The 24,559-nt window shown below is 43.0% G+C and overlaps 1 long non-coding RNA gene across 1 annotated transcript; it reads right to left on the bottom strand.

Moving 5' to 3' along the window:
• Positions 1-21,608: 21,608 nt before the first annotated feature.
• LOC127348840 (uncharacterized) lies at positions 21,609-23,357 on the bottom strand. Its single transcript, XR_007879973.2, has 4 exons — positions 22,864-23,357; positions 22,573-22,652; positions 22,357-22,466; positions 21,609-22,061 (listed from the first exon to the last, which is right to left on the bottom strand). It is a non-coding gene; the product is annotated as an uncharacterized lncRNA (long non-coding RNA).
• Between the last annotated feature and the right edge of the window lie 1,202 nt (positions 23,358-24,559).

The raw sequence follows: 24,559 nt of genomic DNA, 5'->3' as shown, positions 1-24,559 counted from the left end.
ACATGCATAGCAACTCACATGATATTCAACAAAGAGTAGTTGATGGCGTCCCCAGGAACATGGTTATCGCACAACAAGCAACTTAATAAGAGATAAAGTGCATAAGTACATATTCAATACCACAATAGTTTTTAAGCTATTTGTCCCATGAGCTATATATTGTAAAGGTAGAGGATAGAAATTTCAAGGTAGCACTCAAGCAATTTGCTTTGGAATGGCGGAGAAATACCATGTAGTAGGTAGGTATGGTGGACACAAATGGCATAGTGGTTGGCTCAAGGATTTTGGATGCATGAGAAGTATTCCCTCTCGATACAAGGTTTAGGCTAGCAAGGTTATTTGAAACAAACACAAGGATGAACCGGTGCAGCAAAACTCACATAAAAGACATATTGTAAACATTATAAGACTCTACACCGTCTTCCTTGTTGTTCAAACTCAATACTAGAAATTATCTAGACTTTAGAGAGACCAATTATGCAAACCAAATTTTAGCAAGCTCTATGTATTTCTTCATTAATAGGTGCAAAGTATATGATGCAAGAGCTTAAACATGAGCACAACAATTTCCAAGTATCACATTATCCAAGACATTTTAGCAATTACTACATGTATCATTTTCCAATTCCAACCATATAACAATTTAACGAAGAAGAAACTTTCGCCATGAATACTATGAGTAAAGCCTAAGGACATATTTGTCCATATGCAACAGCGGAGCGTGTCTCTCTCCCACACAATGAATGCTAGGATCCATTTTATTCAAACAAAAACAAAAACAAAAACAAACCGACGCTCCAAGCAAAGTACATAAGATGTGATGGAATAAAAATATAGTTTCAGGGGAGGAACCTGATAATGTTGTCGATGAAGAAGGGGATGCCTTGGGCATCCCCAAGCTTAGACGCTTGAGTCTTCTTTATGTATGCAGGGGTGAACCACCGGGGCATCCCCAAGCTTAGAGCTTTCACTCTCCTTGATCATGTTGTATCATCTCCCTATCTTGATCCTTGAAAACTTCCTCCACACCAAACTCAAAACAACTCATTAGAGGGTTAGTGCACAATCAAAATTTACATGTTCAGAGGTGACATAATCATTCTTAACACTTCTCGACATTGCACAAAACTACTGAAAGTCAATGGAATCGAAAAATCCATCAAGCATAGCAAAACAGGCAATGCGAAATAAAAGGCAGAATCTGTCAAAACAGAACAGTTCGTAAAGACGAATTTTATTGAGGCAACAGACTTGCTCAAATGAAAATTCTCAAATTTAATGAAAGTTGCGTACATATCTGAGGATTACTCACGTAAATTGGCATAATTTTCTGAGTTACCTACAGAGAATTAGGCCCAGATTCGTGACAGCAAAGAAATCTGTTTCTGCACAGTAATCCAAATCTAGTATGAACCTTACGATCAACGACTTTACTTGGCACAACAATGCACAAAACTAAGATAAGGAGAGGTTGCTACAGTAGTAAACAACTTTCAAGACTCAAATATAAAATAAAATTACTGTAGTAAAAACATGGGTTGTCTCCCATAAGCGCTTTTCTTTAACGCCTTTCAGCTAGGCGCAGAAAGTGTGTATCAAGTATTATCAAGAGACGGTGCATCTACAGCGGGGTGTGGAGTTTTCTCAACCATGCATAGTATATTGGATACATAAGTTTCAGCGGCTCCCTTTTCATTAGTCTTGGGCTTGCTACTCTCATCAAACAAATTTTCAGGAACAACCCAAGCATAGTTATTTTCTAGTGCCTCATGCATTGCTAGGAGCTTACATGGTATTGGTGCTTTAATCTCCCCACCATTATTAACATTATTAGTATACTTAATTCTATCCATATCCATCTTTTCAAGTGTTCTTTTAAAATCGGTGATCATGCCAAGCCTATCATGCTTACTAAAAACTTTTCTAGCTTCTTTAGCTATATCCGCAAATTCTCGTACTAAGACTTTTAGAACAAAATCTCTCTTCTCTCCCCTCTCCATATCAGAAAGTGTAAGAAACATGTGTTGTATCATGGGGTTGAGACTAATAAATCTAGCTTCCATCATGCGTACCAAACAAACAGAGGCATCTTCATAAGTAGGGACAGCTTTTGCAAGGGGTATATTTTTAAGATCTTCATGCATACTAACATGGGTGAAAAATTCTTCTATATTATCTCTCCCAATTATAGACCCTTGTCCCACAGGTATATCTTTTACAGTAAAATTAAAAGGAAACGTGTTGAAATAAGTAAATGCAAGTAACTAATTTTTTTGTGTTTTTAATATGGCAAACAAGATAGCAAATAAAGTAAAACTAGCAACTAATTTTTTTTGTATTTTGATTTAGTGCAGCAAACAAAGTAGTAAATAAAATAAAGCAAGACAAAAACAAAGTAAAGAGATTGCGATGTGGAGACTCCCCTTGCAGCGTGTCTTGATCTATCCGGCAACGGCGCCAGAAAAAGAGCTTGATACGCGTACAGCACGCGTCCGTTGGGAACCCCAAGAGGAAGGTGTTATGCGTACAGCGGCAAGTTTTCCCTCAGTAAGAAACCAAGGTTTATCGAACCAGTAGGAGCCAAGAAGCACGTTGAAGGTTGATGGCGGCGAGATGTAGTGCGGCGCAACACCAGGGATTTCGGCGCCAACGTGGAACCTGCACAACACAACCAAAGTACTTTGCCCCAACGAAACAGTGAGGTTGTCAATCTCACCGGCTTGCTGTAACAAAGGATTAGATGTATAGTGTGGATGATTGTTTGCAGAAAACAGTAGAACAAGTATTGCAGTAGATTGTATTTCAGATGTAAAGAATGGATCGGGGTCCACAGTTCACTAGTGGTGTCTCTCCCATAAGATAAATAGCATGTTGGGTGAACAAATTACAGTTGGGCAATTGACAAATAGAGAGGGCATGACCATGCACATACATGATATGATGAGTATAGTGAGATTTAATTGAGCATTACGACAAAGTACATAGACCGCTATCCAGCATGCATCTATGCCTAAAAAGTCCACCTTCAGGTTATCATCCGAACCCCTTCCAGTATTAAGTTGCAAACAACAGACAATTGCATTAAGTATGGTGCGTAATGTAATCAATAACTACATCCTCGAACATAGCATCAATGTTTTATCCCTAGTGGCAACAGCACATCCATAACCTTAGGGGTTTCTGTCACTCCCCCAGATTCACGGAGACATGAACCCACTATCGAGCATAAATACTCCCTCTTGGTTACAAGCATCAACTTGGCCAAAGCATCTACTAGTAACGGAGAGCATGCAAGATCATAAACAACACATAGATAGATTGATAATCAACATAACATAGTATTCACTATTCATCGGATCCCAACAAACACAACATATAGCATTACAGATAGATGATCTTGATCATGTTAGGCAGCTCACAAGATCCGACAATGAAGCATAATGAGGAGAAGACAACCATCTAGCTACTGCTGTGGACCCATAGTCCAGGGGTGAACTACTCACTCATCACTCCGGAGGCGATCATGGCGGTGTAGAGTCCTCCGGGAGATGAATCCCCTCTCCGGCAGGGTGCCGGAGGCGATCTCCTGAATCCCCCGAGATGGGATTGGCGGCGGCGGCGTCTCTGGAAGGTTTTCCGTATCGTGGCTCTCGGTACTGGGGGTTTCGCGACGAAAGCTATTTGTAGGTGGAAGGGCAGGTCAGGGGGCCACACGAGGGGCCCACACGCTAGGGCCGCGCGGCCAGCACCTGGGCCGCGCCGCCCTAGTGTGGCGCTGCCTCGTGGCCCCACTTCGTCTTCTCTCCGGTCTTCTGGAAGCTTCGTGGCAAAATAGGCCCCTGGGCGTTGATTTCGTCCAATTCCGAGAATATTTCCTTACTAGGATTTCTGAAACCAAAAACAGCAGAAAACAAAGAATCGGCTCTTCGGCATCTCGTTAATAGGTTAGTGCCGGAAAATGCATAAATATGACATAAAGTATGCATAAAACATGTAGATATCATCAATAATGTGGCATGGAACATAAGAAATTATCGATACGTCGGAGACGTATCAACTAGCAGCACCGGTATCATCGTAGAACATGTCTCCGAAAGACTACCCAGAAAATTCACCTGCAACCAAAGTGTATCCAAGCCAACTCTGGATCAAATCAGGGTCGTTTGTCGCTACCCTGATGTGTTTCCGGATGATCTACCCGGTATGCCCCCGGATCGGGATATCGAGTTTATCATCGAGTTAATCCCCGGAACTGGACCCATAGCCCAGAGAGCCTACAGCATGAACGCAACAGAGCTTGTGGAGCTGAAGAAACAGATAGATGATATGTTAGCCAAAGGTCTGATTAGACCAAGTGCATCCCCCTGGAGATCCCCAGTTTTGTTTGTGGACAAGAAGGATGGTGCAAATCGTTTATGTACGGACTATCGTAAGCTTAACGATGTCACCATCAAAAACAAATACCCCCTACCCAAGATAGAAGACTTGTTTGATCAACTAACCGGAGCCAAAGTTTTCTCCAAGATCGAACTTAGAACTGGATATCATCAGCTGAAAATCTGAGCCACCGACATTCCAAAAACTGCCTTTACCACCAGATATGGGTTGTATGAGTACAACGTCATGTCGTTTGGACTGACCAATGCCCCCGCTTACTTCATGAATCTCATGAATAAGATCTTCATGAACTTTTAGGACAAGTTTGTCGTTGTCTTCATCGATGACATTCTTGTATACTCCAAGTCCGAAGAAGAACATGAACAACATTTGGAGACTGTCGTAGAAACCCTTAGGCATCACAAGTTGTATGCCAAGTTTAGCAAGTGTGAGTTTTGGTTGGAAGAAGTTGGATTCCTAGGACACATCTTGTCTGCAGGAGGAATTGCCGTAGATCCCGCCAAGATCAAGACCGTTATGGAATGGCAAGCCCCAACCACCCAAACCGAGGTTCGCGCTTTTCTTGGATTAGCCGGATATTACCGCAGATTTGTAGAAGGCTTTTCGAGCATCGCTCGACCAATGACCCAACTGCTGAAGAAGGACAAGAAGTTTGAGTGGACCGATAAATGTGAAGAGAGCTTTCAACAGCTCAAGAGTAGACTGACAACCGCCCCAATCCTGATCATGCCAGATATCGCAAAGCCCTTTGACGTATATTGCGACGCCTCCAAGACTGGTCTTGGATGTGTGCTTATGCAAGAAGGCAAGGTTGTATCCTACCTTTCAAGACAACTAAAGCAACATGAACAGAACTACCCAACCCATGACCTCGAACTTGCAGCCGTAGTCCTAGCCTTGAAAGTTTGGCGTCATTACCACATGGGTAATCGATGCGAGATCTACTCCGACCACAAGAGCCTCTAATATATCTTCACCCAGAAGGAGCTGAACATGAGACAACGCCGATGGATCGAATTGATCAAGGATTACGACATGGAGATTCACTACCACCCCGGCAAGGCCAATGTGGTAGCGGATGCTTTGAGTAGACTGTCGTGTCAGTTGAACTCCATGCTCGCAACCGAACAGCCCAGCTTGCATCAAGAGTTTGAATAGTTTCGCCTAGAACTTGTTAGTGAAGGATTCCTAGCCAGCATAGAACTGCAACCCACCTTGGTTAGCCAGATCAAGGAAGCCCAGAAGGACAACGCTAGCATCGAAGGAATCAAGAAACAGATAGCAGCAGGAAAAGCCCCTGGATTCACCGTAGACGAAGCCGGAGTTCTTTGGTACAAAGAACGTCTCTGCGTACCATCGGACTCAGACTTGAAGCAAGTCATCCTGCAAGAAGCCCATGAAACCATTTATTCAATCCACCCCGGAGGTACCAAAATGTACCAAGACCTGAAGGAGCAATTCTGGTGGCATGGAATGAAGAGAGAAATCGGCAGCTACATTGCAAAGTGTGACATCTGTCAGAGAGTCAAGGCAGAACATCAACGACCAGCCGGACTGTTACAACCACTTCAGATTCCAGAATGGAAGTGGGACTCCGTACGAATGGACTTTATCACCGGACTGCCCAAATCCAGCAAAGGCAATGATTCCATATGGGTAGTCGTCGATAGATTGACCAAGGTCGCCCATTTCATCGCCGTCAAGACCACCTACCAAGGCCCAAAGTTAGCCGAACTATACATCTCCAGAATAGTCGCCCTGCACGGAACCCCGAAATCGATAGTGTCAGATAGAGGATCACAGTTCACCTCAAGATTCTGGCAGAAGGTGCATGAAGGACTAGGAACCCGTCTGAATTTCAGCACCGCCTACCACCCTCAGACCGACGGACAGACTGAGAGAGTCAACCAGATACTGGAGGACATGCTGAGAGCATGTGTACTGGAATACGGATCCAAGTGGGAAGACTGCTTACCTTACGCAGAATTCTCTTACAACAACAGCTATCAAGCTAGCCTGCAGATGGCCCCCTTTGAAGCCTTGTACGGAAGGAAATACCGTACCCCCCTGAACTGGTCGAAAGTCGGAGAAAGCCAAGTTTTTGGCCCAGATGTTCTTCGTGAGGCCGAAGAGAAAGTGCACAAGATTCGCGAGTACCTCAAGACGGCGCAATCAAGACAGAAGAGCTACGCCGACAAGAGACGTCGGGAGATGACCTTCGAGATCGGAGACTTCGTCTATCTCAAGGTATCCCCCTTAAAAGGAATGCAAAGGTTTCAACTGAAAGGAAAGCTCGCACCCCGATATGTCGGACCCTTCAAGGTTCTCAGCCGCCGAGGTGAAGTATCTTATCAACTGGAGTTGCCCGAAGAAATGTCGGTTGTGCACGACGTGTTTCATATCTCACTCCTCCGGAAGTGCCTTGAAGTCCCTGAGAAGACCGAAGTGTTCAAGAACATCGATCACCGATCGGTGGATATCAACCAAGACCTGACTTATCGCGAAGTGCCGATTCGCATCCTGGAGGAAGCTTACCGAACCACCCGCACCCGAAGCATCAAGTTTCTAAAGATACAAGGGAGCAATCATACTGAAGATGAAGCCACCTGGGAACGCGAAGACTTCATGAAGAAGGAGTACCCAGATCTCTTTAGTACCTAACTTTCTTTTAGATCTCGGGACGAGATCTTTTGTAAGGGGGAAGGGTTTGTAACATCCCAAATTTCAATAAAAGAAAGTTAGAAGAATTCCAGAGAGCAAAATTTCAAACCAACAAAAACTTTTTTAAATTGCATATAGTGCCATGCATAGGACTTGTGCATTTCAGTGATATGCCATGATGATTGTTATTATGTGTATAAGATAAACCCTAAAATCCTAATGTGATCATGAGAAGATCACCAACCAAATAATTCAAAAAGAGAAAGAAATCAAATAAATGAAAACCCTAAAACCCTCACATATGGCCCTATGGCATTTTTATAAATTTTGATCCTAGACCCATTTGGTCTTCACCATTAGTGGAATAATGTTACTAAACACTTATTACAACTTTTGGAATCAAAGAATCACAAATCAAATGGATTTCAAATACAAAATTGGCTCACATATGATAATGGTCAAATCTGCCAATTATAGTCTGATCACCACTTTGAGCCCCTGTAATTCAAAATTTTCAAACTAAACCTTGCTAACTCTTTGCACCTCATCCAAGACAACATCAAGGTGAACACTTCTTGTAAAGATCACCATGCCAAATTCTTTCTAGATCCAAAGCTATGCTCATCCAAAGTTGCAACTTTTTATTAAGTGGAACAATCTCACACTTGTCAATTTTTGCAATTCTTTGAATTCAACAATTCCACCACCACACCTCACCACCTCTGGTCATTTCTAACTCAATGAAACACACACCATTAAAAACTTACAACCATTGGAATTAAATCAAATTTAGACAAAATTCACAAATATCAACTATGGAACTATTTGACACTATTTGCAATAGTGATCTACCTCATCTAATCTACCTCAAACCTAGTCTAAATGGTCCCCTGGTCCCCTCTAACTCTAAATGAAGCATAGTAACCCTAGGAGAGAGGAGGAGCAAGGCTAGGACATGGCCATGCCGGCCATGTCACCAACCCGACAACCTCCCCCTCTCCTCCTTCCTTCCCCAACCTGGCCACCGTGCCATTGCTTGCCACCGCACCCTACTGGACCTCCTAGAGCAAGCCCTGGTCGAGGAGGAGCACGACAGCCGCCGGACAATGCGCGCCCAGTGGTGGCCATGCCATGCCGAAGCCGTCGCGCGTGCATGCCCGCAGACGCGCCCTGGACACGCGCCGCCTGGCCACCTCGAGCACGCCCTGGACCACCTCGCCACGAGTTGAGCATCACCGCACACTCACGAAGCTGCCAGACATGCTCTCGACCCCAACCCGTAACCACCGCCGCCAGAGACGAAGACGAAACCCCGCCGCGGACACCGCCAGACAAGGAAACAATGCGACCGCGTTAGGCACCGCCTACCCTAGCTGTCGCCGCCCAGAGGACCATGGTGACGTCGTGAACACCCCTGCGCCCTCGCCTAGCTCGATAGCTTGCCGGAGGAGCCACGCCATTGTCGACCGCATCACTGCCCCGCCACCCTCTCACGATTCTATAAATAGAGGACTCCCTGGACGAATCCAAGCACACCACCATCCTCTCCACCCTTCACTGCCTCTCCACCACCACACCACTCACTCAATCATCGCCGGAGCTGCCCCAATTTGAAGATCGGAGCCGCCAGTACCCGGAGGTCGCCGCCGTCGATTGGAGCCGTTCCAGGAGCTGTCGCCGGTACCAGAAGCTCCGCCGTCGTCCACAACGTCATCACGCACACTGCCCACCCTAGCTGGAGCCACGGTGAGCTCTCCGACCCCCTACCCTCGCCGCCAGCACGTCGGGTTCTCGTCGGAGAAGACGATGAACCTTGACCGTTCGATGAGCTTCTAATCCAACGTCCCATTTTAAAACGTACCGATTCGGTAGTTAAAAGTCGCTGACGCGTGGACCCCACGCTGTCAGCAAGCCCACGCGTCTGTGGACCGTGGTGGGCTGGAGTGGGCCGTTTAATTCGATTCGGCCCAGCTTCGTTTTCCCGCCGGCCCTCTTAATTCAAATTCCATTTAATCAAATCCAAATCAATTTCAATACTGCCCCAACTTTGAAATTGAATAGATTCAAATCGGCTAAACCAAATTCAGTGAATTTTATATTGTTGGAAAGCTAGTAAAAAGATCTACAAAATGCCGCTAGTCCCATCTCAAATTTAGTTGTAGAATTAATCTGAGAAAAAGAAGAAGGCAGGGACTTTTCCCTATTCACATAATTATTAAAAATCAACTAAAATAGATATTAAGTTAATTCCAACTCCAATAGCTCACATTTGACTTATACTAATTGTTTATGCAAGAAAATGGTGTGGTCACTTTGCATGATCATGCCCTAGTTTAATTAATGGACAATATGACTAGTTTATGTAGTTGATATTGTCCAAAACTATTAAGTAAATCATATGAAGTATTATACTTCATTTAAACTTTGTCTCAAATGAATTCATGTGATGTTTGGACCCCTGGCCCAAACTCTCTTATATGAATTACTTGGATATTTAAATCATATGTAGCATTATTAAATAATATGAGGTGATCTACCTCATTTAAATCATTTTCTCAAATGATGATAATGAATGTTTGACTTAGGTCAATATAAGTTCATGTATGATTGTTTGAGAAATTAAATCTTAAGAAGATTTCAATGAGAGGAAATTATTCCTCAAAAACCCTATGGAAACTATCATCTATTATATAATTAAAACAACAAACAACTAATGGCTAAGATTAAGCAACAACAAATGAACCATTGAGATTAATGCATAAAATATAAAAAAACGATTCGCATCTGAGACACGCTAGGTCAAAATCGATTAGTAGGACAAGACGATTTTCCATGGCCGCCAAACCTACGGCTGCTGGCTTCAAGGTTTTGCTTCGCGGTTCCTTGCGCAATGGACAAGGCCCTGCAACAAGGACATCGCTGACTCTACATGGCGGTCACCACCGGCGCATGTTGTCCCGTATGCCGCCGCACCGATGACGCTTAATTAGGCCGTTGTCTTGCCAGCTAGATTCACCACCGGCGTTTACAACCCGAATTTGATTTACTACTACGCTTCTACAAGATCTACGATCTGGAAGAGCGGCACAATACGTGGACTTGGTGGCATACAGAGGAATACAACAAGGAACACATGGTGCGATTAGTAGCTGCAGCCAGGTATGTCTGCTTAAAAGCATGTTATGGTCGTACCAGCTGGCAGCTAGCATATGTATATTTGTATATGAGATATATGCATGATGTTTAATTACCTAGATGGAATATGTGATCAAGCATACATATTTTTTTGTATAACAATTGTTTAGTTGCTCACCATGTCTACCACATGGTATGAAGCATACATATTTCTTGAACAACGTGTTGAACTTTACCTTATAAATCCACTTGATTAGGAATCGATGACTAGATTTTGTTCAGGTGCAAATATGAAAACCCAACGCCTATAGTCAGTTGATAATAATGGTTCACTAGAATTTCTATAGTAAATAGAGATTTAGTAACTCAGAGCATCAACACGATACAAACAAAGGAGGGTTCCCTATGTTTTTCAATGCAGGGGGAGATTTTATTAGCTCAGAATTTGCAGCAATGTGATGTACATACTTAAGTGTTTACAGATGACCTCTGTATATGGCTTCACTAGCTAGATCGATGGCCCATATGCGCTTACGTTCATCCATGCTTAAAACAAAACCGCATTGATTCAAGTCTGGTCTTTAGTGTTGCTTTATATTTCTGTTCCGTCGAGGTTGCAATACATATATTTTGGAACAAACTCTATGTGAAATACATAAGATACCAAATTTCAGAATAGTTCATATAGAAACTAATAGTTGCATTTATATAACAGAAAACTGACCGTGAATATAAAATACTCCATCCGTTTATAAACGTAAAAAAACTTTTGGTACTTCAAATTGAACCGACAAAACTTTTTATATATGCGAACAAAGTTAGTACTGCCTCTGCCCATAAAAATATATCGCAAGTTTGTTCAAATTAGGAAAAATTAATCTCCAACATATTTTTATGAACGGGGGGAGTACATCATAAGTGAGTAAAATTAGTTTTGATTTAACTTTGAGCATCAACATCAAAATAACATCAATAACTACATCCTCGGACATAGCATCAATGTTTTATCCCTAGTGGCAACAGCACATCCATAACCTTAGGGGTTTCTGTCACTCCCCCAGATTCACGGAGACATGGACCCACTATCGAGCATAAATACTCCTTCTTGGTTACAAGCATCAACTTGGCCAAAGCATCTACTAGTAACGGAGAGCATGCAAGATCATAAACAACACATAGATAGATTGATAATCAACATAACATAGTATTCACTATTCATCGGATCCCAACAAACACAACATATAGCATTACAGATAGATGATCTTGATCATGTTAGGCAGCTCACAAGATCCGACAATGAAGCATAATGAGGAGAAGTCAACCATCTAGCTACTGCTATGGACCCATAGTCCAGGGGTGAACTACTCACTCATCACTCCGGAGGCGACCATGGCGGTGTAGAGTCCTCCGGGAGATGAATCCCCTCTCCGGCAGGGTGCCGGAGGCGATCTCCTGAATCCCCCGAGATGGGATTGGCGGCGGCGGCGTCTCTGGAAGGTTTTCCGTATCGTGGCTCTCGGTACTGGGGGTTTCGCGACGAAGGCTATTTGTAGGCGGAAGGACAGGTCAGGGGGCCACACGAGGGGCCCACAGGCTAGGGCCGCGCGGCCAGCACCTGGGCCGCGCCGCCCTAGTGTGGCGCCGCCTCGTGGCCCCACTTCGTCTTCTCTCCGGTCTTCTGGAAGCTTCGTGGCAAAATAGGCCCCTGGGCGTTGATTTCGTCCAATTCCGAGAATATTTCCTTACTAGGATTTCTGAAACCAAAAACAGCAGAAAACAACAACTGGCTCTTCGGCATCTCGTTAATAGGTTAGTGCCGGAAAATGCATAAATATGACATAAAGTATGCATAAAACATGTAGATATCATCAATAATGTGGCATGGAACATAAGAAATTATCGATACGTCGGAGACGTATCAACTAGCAGCACCGGTATCATCGTAGAACATGTCTCCGAAAGACTACCCAGAAAATTCACCTGCAACCAAAGTGTATCCAAGCCAACTCTGGATCAAATCAGGGTCGTTTGTCGCTACCCTGATGTGTTTCCGGATGATCAACCCGGTATGCCCCCGGATCGGGATATCGAGTTTATCATCGAGTTAATCCCCGGAACTGGACCCATAGCCCAGAGAGCCTACAGCATGAACGCAACAGAGCTTGTGGAGCTGAAGAAACAGATAGATGATATGTTAGCCAAAGGTCTGATTAGACCAAGTGCATCCCCCTGGAGATCCCCAGTTTTGTTTGTGGACAAGAAGGATGGTGCAAATCGTTTATGTACGGACTATCGTAAGCTTAACGATGTCACCATCAAAAACAAATACCCCCTACCCAAGATAGAAGACTTGTTTGATCAACTAACCGGAGCCAAAGTTTTCTCCAAGATCGAACTTAGAACTGGATATCATCAACTGAAAATCCGAGCCACCGATATTCCAAAAACTGCCTTTACCACCAGATATGGGTTGTATGAGTACAACGTCATGTCGTTTGGACTGACCAATGCCCCCGCTTACTTCATGAATCTCATGAATAAGATCTTCATGAACTTTTTGGACAAGTTTGTCGTTGTCTTCATCGATGACATTCTTGTATACTCCAAGTCCGAAGAAGAACATGAACAACATTTGGAGACTGTCCTAGAAACCCTTAGGCATCACAAGTTGTATGCCAAGTTCAGCAAGTGTGAGTTTTGGTTGGAAGAAGTTGGATTCCTGGGACACATCTTGTCTGCAGGAGGAATTGCCGTAGATCCCGCCAAGATCAAGACCGTTATGGAATGGCAAGCCCCAACCACCCAAATCGAGGTCCGCGCTTTTCTTGGATTAGCCGGATATTACCGCAGATTTGTAGAAGGCTTTTCGAGCATCGCTCGACCAATGACCCAACTGCTGAAGAAGGACAAGAAGTTTGAGTGGACCGATAAATGTGAAGAGAGCTTTCAACAGCTCAAGAGTAGACTGACAACCGCCCCAATCCTGATCATGCCAGATATCGCAAAGCCCTTTGACGTATATTGCGACGCCTCCAAGACTGGTCTTGGATGTGTGCTTATGCAAGAAGGCAAGGTTGTATCCTACCTTTCAAGACAACTAAAGCAACATGAACAGAACTACCCAACCCATGACCTCGAACTTGCAGCCATGGTCCTAGCCTTGAAAGTTTGGCGTCATTACCTCATGGGTAATCGATGCGAGATCTACTCCGACCACAAGAGCCTCTAATATATCTTCACCCAGAAGGAGCTGAACATGAGACAACGCCGATGGATCGAATTGATCAAGGATTACGACATGGAGATTCACTACCACCCCGGCAAGGCCAATGTGGTAGCGGATGCTTTGAGTAGACTGTCGTGTCAGTTGAACTCCATGCTCGCAACCGAACAGCCCAGCTTGCATCAAGAGTTTGAACAGTTTCGCCTAGAACTTGTTAGTGAAGGATTCCTAGCCAGCATAGAACTGCAACCCACCTTGGTTAGCCAGATCAAGGAAGCCCAGAAGGACAACGCTAGCATCGAAGGAATCAACAAACAGATAGCAGCAGGAAAAGCCCCTGGATTCACCGTAGACGAAGCCGGAGTTCTTTGGTACAAAGAACGTCTCTGCGTACCATCGGACTCAGACTTGAAGCAAGTCATCCTGCAAGAAGCCCACGAAACCCTTTATTCAATCCACCCCGGAGGTACCAAAATGTACCAAGACCTGAAGGAGCAATTCTGGTGGCATGGAATGAAGAGAGAAATCGGCAGCTACATTGCAAAGTGTGACATCTGTCAGAGAGTCAAGGCAGAACATCAACGACCAGCCAGACTGTTACAACCACTGCAGATTCCAGAATGGAAGTGGGACTCCGTAGGAATGGACTTTATCACCGGACTGCCCAAATCCAGCAAAGGCAATGATTCCATATGGGTAGTCGTCGATAGATTGACCAAGGTCGCCCATTTCATCGCCGTCAAGACCACCTACCAAGGCCCAAAGTTAGCCGAACTATACATCTCCAGAATAGTCGCCCTGCACGGAACCCCGAAATCGATAGTGTCAGATAGAGGATCACAGTTCACCTCAAGATTCTGGCAGAAGGTGCATGAAGGACTAGGAACCCGTCTGAATTTCAGCACCGCCTACCACCCTCAGACCGACGGACAGACTGAGAGAGTTAACCAGATACTGGAGGACATGCTGAGAGCATGTGTACTGGAATACGGATCCAAGTGGGAAGACTGCTTACCTTACGCAGAATTCTCTTAAAACAACAGCTATCAAGCTAGCCTGCAGATGGCCCCCTTTGAAGCCTTGTACGGAAGGAAATACCGTACCCCCCCTGAACTGGTCGAAAGTCGGAGAAAGCCAAGTTTTTGGCCCAGATGTTCTTCGTGAGGCCGAAGAGAAAGTGCACAAGATTCGCGAGTACCTCAAGACGGCGCAATCAAGACAGAAGAGCTACGCCGACAAGAGACGTCGGGAGATGACCTTCGAGATCGGAGACTTCGTCTATCTCAAGGTATCCCCCTTAAAAGGAATGCAAAGGTTTCAACTGAAAGGAAAGCTCGCACCCCGATATGTCGGACCCTTCAAGGTTCTCAGCCGCCGAGGTGAAGTATCTTATCAACTGGAGTTGCCCGAAGAAATGTCGGTTGTGCACGACGTGTTTCATATCTCACTCCTCCGGAAGTGCCTTGAAGTCCCTGAGAAGACCGAAGTGTTCAAGAACATCGATCACCGATCGGTGGATATCAACCAGGACCTGACTTATCGCGAAGTGCCGATTCGCATCCTGGAGGAAGCTTACCGAACCACCCGCACCCGAAGCATCAAGTTTCTGAAGATACAATGGAGCAATCATACTGAAGATGAAGCCACCTGGGAACGCGAAGACTTTATGAAGAAGGAGTCCCCAGATCTCTTTAGTACCTAACTTTCTTTTAGATCTCGGGACGAGATCTTTTGTAAGGGGGAAGGGTTTGTAACATCCCAAATTTCAATAAAAGAAAGTTAGAAGAATTCCAGAGAGCAAAATTTCAAACCAACAAAAACTTTTTTAAATTGCATATAGTGCCATGCATAGGACTTGTGCATTTGAGTGATATGCCATGATGATTGTTATTATGTGTATAAGATAAACCCTAAAATCCTAATGTGATCATGAGAAGATCACCAACCAAATAATTCAAAAAGAGAAAGAAATCAAATAAATGAAAACCCTAAAACCCTCACATATGGCCCTATGGCATTTTTATAAATTTTGATCCTAGACCCATTTGGTCTTCACCATTAGTGGAATAATGTTACTAAACACTTATTACAACTTTTGGAATCAAAGAATCACAAATCAAATGGATTTCAAATACAAAATTGGCTCACATATGATAATGGTCAAATCTGCCAATTATAGTCTGATCACCACTTTGAGCCCCTGTAATTCAAAATTTTCAAACTAAACCTTGCTAACTCTTTGCACCTCATCCAAGACAACATCAAGGTGAACACTTCTTGTAAAGATCACCATGCCAAATTCTTTCTAGATCCAAAGCTATGCTCATCCAAAGTTGCAACTTTTTATTAAGTGGAACAATCTCACACTTGTCAATTTTTGCAATTCTTTGAATTCAACAATTCCACCACCACACCTCACCACCTCTGGTCATTTCTAACTCAATGAAACACACACCATTAAAAACTTACAACCATTGGAATTAAATCAAATTTAGACAAAATTCACAAATATCAACTATGGAACTATTTGACACTATTTGCAATAGTGATCTACCTCATCTAATCTACCTCAAACCTAGTCTAAATGGTCCCCTGGTCCCCTCTAACTCTAAATGAAGCATAGTAACCCTAGGAGAGAGGAGGAGCAAGGCTAGGACATGGCCATGCCGGCCATGTCACCAACCCGACAACCTCCCCCTCTCCTCCTTCCTTCCCCAACCTGGCCACCGTGCCATTGCTTGCCACCGCACCCTACTGGACCTCCTAGAGCAAGCCCTGGTCGAGGAGGAGCACGACAGCCGCCGGACAATGCGCGCCCAGTGGTGGCCATGCCATGCCGAAGCCGTCGCGCGTGCATGCCCGCAGACGCGCCCTGGACACGCGCCGCCTGGCCACCTCGAGCACGCCCTGGACCACCTCGCCACGAGTTGAGCATCACCGCACACTCACGAAGCTGCCAGACATGCTCTCGACCCCAACCCGTAACCGCCGCCGCCAGAGACGAAGACGAAACCCCGCCGCGGACACCGCCAGACAAGGAAACAATGCGACCGCGTTAGGCACCGCCTACCCTAGCTGTCGCCGCCCAGAGGACCATGGTGACGTCGTGAACACCCCTGCGCCCTCGCCTAGCTCGATAGCTTGCCGGAGGAGCCACGCCATTGTCGACCGCATCACTGCCCCGCCACCCTCTCACGATTCTATAAATAGAGGACTCCCTGGACGAATCCAAGCACACCACCATCCTCTCCACCCTTCACTGCCTCTCCACCACCACACCACTCACTCAATCATTGCCGGAGCTGCCCCAATTTGAAGATCAGAGCCGCCAGTACCCGGAGGTCGCCGCCGTCGGTTGGAGCCGTTCCAGGAGCTGTCGCCGGTACCAGAAGCTCCGCCGTCGTCCACAACGTCATCACGCACACTGCCCACCCTAGCTGGAGCCACGGTGAGCTCTCCGACCCCCTACCCTCGCCGCCAGCACGTCGGGTTCTCGTCGGAGAAGACGATGAACCTCGACCGTTCGATGAGCTTCTAATCCAACGTCCCATTTTAAAACGTACCGATTCGGTAGTTAACAGTCGCTGACGCGTGGACCCCACGCTGTCAGCAAGCCCACGCGTCTGTGGACCGTGGTGGGCTGGAGTGGGCCGTTTAATTCGATTCGGCCCAGCTTCGTTTTCCCGCCGGCCCTCTTAATTCAAATTCCATTTAATCAAATCCAAATCAATTTCAATACTGCCCCAACTTTGAAATTGAATAGATTCAAATCGGCTAAACCAAATTCAGTGAATTTTATATTGTTGGAAAGCTAGTAAAAAGATCTACAAAATGCCGCTAGTCCCATCTCAAATTTAGTTGTAGAATTAATCTGAGAAAAAGAAGAAGGCAGGGACTTTTCCCAATTCACATAATTATTAAAAATCAACTAAAATAGATATTAAGTTAATTCCAACTCCAATAGCTCACATTTGACTTATACTAATTGTCTATGCAAGAAAATGGTGTGGTCACTTTGCATGATCATGCCCTAGTTTAATTAATGGACAATATGACTAGTTTATGTAGTTGATATTGTCCAAAACTATTAAGTAAATCATATGAAGTATTATACTTCATTTAAACTTTGTCTCAAATGAATTCATGTGATGTTTGGACCCCTGGCCCAAACTCTCTTATATGAATTACTTGGAGATTTAAATCATATGTAGCATTCTTAAATAATATGAGGTGATCTACCTCATTTAAATCATTTTCTCAAATGATGATAATGAAGGTTTGACTTAGGTCAATATAAGTTCATGTATGATTGATTGAGAAATTAAATCTTAAGAAGATTTCAATAAGAGGAAATTATTCCTCAAAAACCCTATGGAAACTATCATCTATTATATAATTAAAACAACAAACAACTAATGGCTAAGATTAAGCAACAACAAATGAACCATTGAGATTAATGTATAAAATATAAAAAAACGATTCGCATCTGAGACACGCTAGGTCAAAATCGATTAGTAGGACAAGACGATTTTCCATGGCCGCCCAACCTACGGCTGCTGGCTTCAAGGTTTTGCTTCGCGGTTCCTTGCGCAATGGACAAGACCCTGCAACAAGGACATCGCTGACTCTACATGGCGGTCACCACCGGCGCATGTTGTCCCGTATGCCGTTAGGCCGTTGTCTTGCCAGCTAGATTCACCACCGGCGTTTACAACCCAAATTTGATTTACTACTACGCCTCTACAAGATCTACGATCTGGAAGAGCGGCACAATACGTGGACTTGGTGGCATACAAAGGAATACAACAAGGAACACATGGTGCGATTAGTAGCTGCAGCCAGGTATGTCTGCTTAAAAGCATGTTATGGTCGTATCAGCTGGCAGCTAGCATATGTATATTTGTATATGAGATATATGCATGATGTTTAATTACCTAGATGGAATATGTGATCAAGCATACATATTTTTTTGTATAACAATTGTTTAGTTGCTCACCATGTCTACCACATGGTATGAAGCATACATATTTCTTGAACAACGTGTTGAACTTTACCTTATAAATCCACTTGATTAGGAATCGATGACTAGATTTTGTTCAGGTGCAAATATGAAAACCCAACGCCTATAGTCAGTTGATAATAATGGTTCACTAGAATTTCTATAGTAAATAGAGATTTAGTAACTCAGAGCATCAACACGATACAAACAAAGGAGGGTTCCCTATGTTTTTCAATGCAGGGGGAGATTTTATTAGCTCAGAATTTGCAGCAATGTGATGTACATACTTAAGTGTTTACAGATGACCTCTGTATATGGCTTCACTAGCTAGATCGATGGCCCATATGCGCTTACGTTCATCCATGCTTAAAACAAAACCGCATTGATTCAAGTCTGGTCTTTAGTGTTGCTTTATATTTCTGTTCCGTCGAGGTTGCAATACATATATTTTGGAACAAACTCTATGTGAAATACATAAGATACCAAATTTCAGAATAGTTCATATAGAAACTAATAGTTGCATTTATATAACAGAAAACTGACCGTGAATATAAAATACTCCATCCGTTTATAAACGTAAAAAAACTTTTGGTACTTCAAATTGAACCGACAAAACTTTTTATATATGCGAACAAAGTTAGTACTGCCTCTGCCCATAAAAATATATCGCAAGTTTGTTCAAATTAGGAAAAATTAATCTCCAACATATTTTTATGAACGGGGGGAGTACATCATAAGTGAGTAAAATTATTTTTGATTTAACTTTGAGCATCAACATCAAAATAACATTATCAACATGCATAAGTTGCTTACACATGCATGAAGTCGACTATATAACAACCCACGTTAACACAAATAGAGCATAAACGGATGGCCCATATGGGCTTACGTACATCTATGCTAAAAAGAAAACCGATAGGTCGTGTGAATGTATGAAACCTAGCTTCTAACCCTCCGGCTTGATTCCACCATAGGTCGCCGATCGAGCCCTTCATCGTCCTTTGTGCAGCACTAAGAACCACGAGCACGGGCAACCTTTGTTAACTTCAGAACATACCTAACTTTCTTTGGATCATTTATGTCAGTTCTTTCAGATTAAACAAGATGATTTCTCAAGTTTGTTGGCTTTGAATTATAAATTGCATTTTGTTTTTCCGGGATTCAACCGCACACAGTGGAGTGCAATCAGTTGACATCGACATCTTTCTCTTGCAGGTGAAACATCGTTTGTTTCATGATGCTCACTATGCACGGAAACTTAGAAATACAGTGGATTGGTTAGTATCTCTAACCTGCATGCATATTTGATCTTTCTTGAAGGATTTCAGTTTGATTAAAGTTTCTGTATCTAGGACGAGTTAATTGATCCTCTAACTATAATATGAGTACAAACTACATAGATTTCTTCAAAAGGGCCAGGCAGCCCGGACTCTGCATCATAGTCTCACAGACTACATAGAGTAGATTATTAAAATTTTATTAGTTTTTTTTGACAGATTATATTTAAATTAATTGGATATTTAGCAACATTATGCGCATATATTGTATGAATGAATGATGATGCCTAGAGGTGAGAACCCATACCTGATTAGTTAAGTTTGTATGAGTAGACAACATATATTACTTGAAGTTTATCATGCATAATTTAGGAAAATACGTGGGTTTCCAAATAAATATGTTAAGCTGACGCATATAGTTTAAAATAGACACTTCTGCACACAAAAATCAACCAATTAATGTAGCAGTTTATTTAAATTATAATTCTGAATTAGACAATTGGCAAAAAGTTGAAAATTAAGAAAGCACAAAAGTTTCATGTCTACCGTGAGTAACATTCATATAAAATAAGAAATATAGCAAACCTAGGCGCGCAAATGCGCGGGCCAGCAAGCTAGTTTACATATTAAATAAAAAGAAGTAAATTCTCCTCAAACAACACAACCAATGCACCCACATTAGATTAATTGTGTGCCTAGAATAATTTGTGTGATTATATGTGATGTATGGAATAGCCATTGAATTAGTTGAGTGATTATACTCGTATTTAAATTTAGACGCTAGCACCGGAGAATACCAGGAAGAAGAAGGTTGCTACCAAGAGGAGGAGGAGGAGGAGAATTTTGAAAACTACCAAGGCAAGCTAATATTCTTGCAAAGTGCAAAGCCCTTTGGGGCAAGGCACCATGAATCTTACCTTTTTCTTACATAAACCTATCCCAAGTTTATACATTACAAGTTTTTACTTGTTTTCTCAAGAAGTTACTTTTATAGTTAACTTTGGTCAAAGTTAAGAAGTGTACCAGAGTAGCAAAGTTAGTCTCCATTAAGCAAAGCAAGATAGCACCCCTCATAATTTAGAGCTAGTGCTAATGAATAAAACTTGACTACTCTAGATGGGAACAATGTGACTTGAAATGAATTTGAAACCTTGGAATGATGAAGCATTCCATTCAATGATTTTTGAAGGTGAATATGACAAAGTGAAGATGGTGATTTTTGGTAAACATGATATTGGTTTGAATGCGATACCTTTCCAATATTGAGTACCCCCACAATACCTGATTATGGGTAGGGCTTAACTGGAAGTTTATGTGTCTTAGTATGGGTTCCCTCTGAACACACGTCATAGGGGTTATGCTTGAGGCTGCCTCCGTTGTTGAGAAATGATGTGAATTGAGGTGAATTGTACGGCCAAGCCCTGTGCAGTTCACAGGTTGACAGTTGGTCTTCACTGGGAGGCCAAGCTCATGGGGAGAGGTGCTCATACTAGGATTTACTAGACCATAATTGCGCGCGTTGCCGCGCCCGTCCTTGTTGAGAAAATAACAATATATATATATCTAAAAATGCATAATAGTAAAAATAATGGATTAAGGATTTAAGAGACGCATAAAAGGAAAATTGATGGAGAGGTTTAACAACAGGACATGTTAATTTTTCTGTCAAGGTGCTAAAGAAGTAAGAAAATTGATGAACATAGGCTCACCTGCAATTTTAATATGAACAAATTAAGTAGGATCCATAATTTTCAAAACTAATGCAAACATAAATTCATCATAATTATTTACTCAAGCATGGCTAACAAGGGAAGCCAACTGAATTGCATATTGTGTTGTGAATATCTCTCACTATCTCAATGCCTAACAAGGGAAGCCAGCTGAAGCAAACTACAATCTATATGGATATAATATCTTGAGAAACTTGGGGTAACATAAATGATATATTGATTCAGATACAGCAAGCCACTGTCTGCATCAACATCTGCACAAGGATCTCTAGCCTGGTAATCGTCTAACATAAATCCATGTAGTCCAGATGATCTAAGAAATCAACAACTCCAATTTAAAGTGGATTTTAGAATATAGAATGTAGAACTGAAAGGACAGAATCTCGAAGCAAGGGGCTAGAAATTCCACACTATTGCATGCGCACTGGAGGGGCCTGACATGGGTGACCTAGGGAGAGAGGGAGCAGATGGAGCAGTCAGAGCGAGCGTTGACAAAAGCGCAAGGCTTCTCGAAGTTGCATGAGTCCTTGTCAACCACCGCCGACAATGGCCTCATTTTCGTAATCACCATCGCCATCACTTCTATTTCAATCCTCTATTTAATCACCATATCCTACCAAACCATGTTGCATGACCAGCTGCACACATGAATAGTGAATGTAGACCAAGCATCTACACATCAACAATGAACATAGAGCATAGCACAACAAAAAGACCATATGCCAGAAGAAAGCAATAAATTCACCAATGAATATCACGGATGTAATGATCCCAAGAAGACACAACAATGGACAAATGACTAAAATGCATTGTAGAATACATCACCAAATTAAATCATCTATGAACACCAGGGAGGCATCAATGTTCTCATGGCACAAATTGAGGAGATATTGGATAGATTAAGAAATAAAATGCAAGAAGACAAAAGTTTACCTCTTCATCATGTATCTCAAGTTCATGCTCTTGTTCTGAATGTCCAAAGTAATGGATGAAGCCAGTTCCAATAATGCATGAGCAATTCCTAGTAGCATGCACGACAGATCCTGAAACAAGAACAAAAGGCAGGTCGTTGATGCCATCATACACAAATGAAGGAAGGAAAATGATGTAAAACCAATGATAGGCAAGGCAAGAAATCAAGAACTATACCCTGAAATGTTTCTTCAAACATGAGTAACGATGAGGGCAACATCTTGCATTGATTAGATGTTCAGAAAACTTCCATTCACCTAATTAAGCATTTCTAGTAAAATTTTCAATAGATTACCAAAGCTATGGATATAAAATCAAATACTCCCTCCGATCCATATTACTTGCCACTAAAATGAGTGTATCTACATTAAAATTTGTCTAGATACATCTATATTAGTCTTAAGTAATATGAATCGGAGGGAGTAAACAATTTGTCCCCAAAAGGCTCAAATGTCAAAGAAGTACAACCTCAAGGGGAGGTGTCTCTGCAAGCCCTCCATGAAATGAGACTAAGTTAAACTCCCTCTTCTAATGGCAATCAACAAAACCTGCAAAAAAGAGCGAACCTGGATGAACATTCATGTCACATCACCCCGAGATGAAACCCATAGCTGTACTGGAACCTTGCCATGGCTGTACCCACAACATGCCATCACCATGTCATGTAAATTGTATCATCAGTGGGCTTCAGCGAGAGTTTAATAAGCTCTTCAGGCTTGCTGCTCTAGTATACGTGGTGCTACATGAATTACTTACTTATTGTTCAATCAACAAATTATGTCAGTCTGCGAGGACTAAAGGATTTTTTTAAAAAATGTACTCATTTGGTTTTTAAAAGAACTTGTCCTCCATAGAAGTGTTTATATTCTTATTATAGGATTTGAACTATTGTCAGCTTCTCAGCAATGTGAGGTAAACTGGGAACATGAAGAAATAATCATCTCAGTAGTCATCACAATATATTCATATTAATTTTTGATTTGGAGCTGGACTTGACAAAACAAAGTTATGCACTTTTACCAACATATATTACTATATAGATAGTTGTATGAAGCTATAAGTTTTAGTACAAGCTCAATGTCATGGACGTTTTAATGTAAAAGGAAAGGTTGCTAACTTTTTTTTTCAGAAGATGTTCCTTAAGTAGATAATGAACAAGCTTCATTAGTTGGATGAAAATAATCTATGAGGGTTTTAGCGTTGAGCTTAATAGGGATTGCACAATTTTATTTTTTTCTTTACATACATACCAGTGTCGACACTAAGAGGCATGGTCTGCCGCTCGTCGTCCCCGTCCCAAAATGCTGGAGGTGCTGCTCCTCCGGAGAGAGGAAATAGGCTGGTCGGAGGAGAGGGACGAACGACAGTCTGCCATTGTTGTGTGGCCCACGACACCCTCCAGGATTGGTCCAATCCTTTGAAGTGGTTCTGAAGAACACCACATCATTCAAGGCATTGTTTGCCACCCCGACTAACCTGCTCACTAGTGGAGAAGAGGCCTTTGGTCCCAAGCTTTAGTCCCAGTGGTGAACCAAACCGGGACCAATGGGGGGCATTGGTCCCGGTTCGTTTGGCCCAGGACGACCCCACCCGCTGGAGCCTGTCCGGTAGTGGCCTTTGGTCCCGGTTTGTAGTACAAACCGGGACTAAAGGGTCCACCGCAGGGCGCGGCAGGCCGTGTCAGTCGTGGGGAACCCTTTAGTCCCAGTTTGTAATACAAACCGGGTCCAAAGGCCCCGCCTCTGGCTATATAACCTTGCCCCTGCCCAAGTGTGAGCCACACTTGGCCATTTTTTCACTTTCTTCACAAGATGGGTGTATTGCTCTCCTCTCTTCTTCACATGCACAAGAGGTGTTCGATGAAATGCTTAAGAGGATTTGCCACTTGAGTTTACACAAATCAAGCCACACTTAACTTACTTTTTTCTTCTTCATCGAGGTTAACAACTTTATCCTTTTCATCTGCAATTGATAAAATGCATGTGTATATATACATCGTGATGTTCTGTAATGGTTTTGATCAGCTTAATTATATCATGCAGATGAATCGGCAATGGATGTACATTGACCGACGGTTTGACGAGTTCACTGCGGGCCTGGATAATTTTATGGCCGTGGCGGAGGCAAACAAACATGGTGGCTTCATGTATTGTCCATGTGTGGA

Source organism: Lolium perenne, chromosome 4, assembly GCF_019359855.2.
Source record: "Lolium perenne isolate Kyuss_39 chromosome 4, Kyuss_2.0, whole genome shotgun sequence".
Lineage (NCBI taxonomy): Eukaryota > Viridiplantae > Streptophyta > Magnoliopsida > Poales > Poaceae > Lolium > Lolium perenne.
Note: the sequence above shows the minus strand (reverse complement) of the source record. Positions and strands in the feature narration are given on the sequence as shown.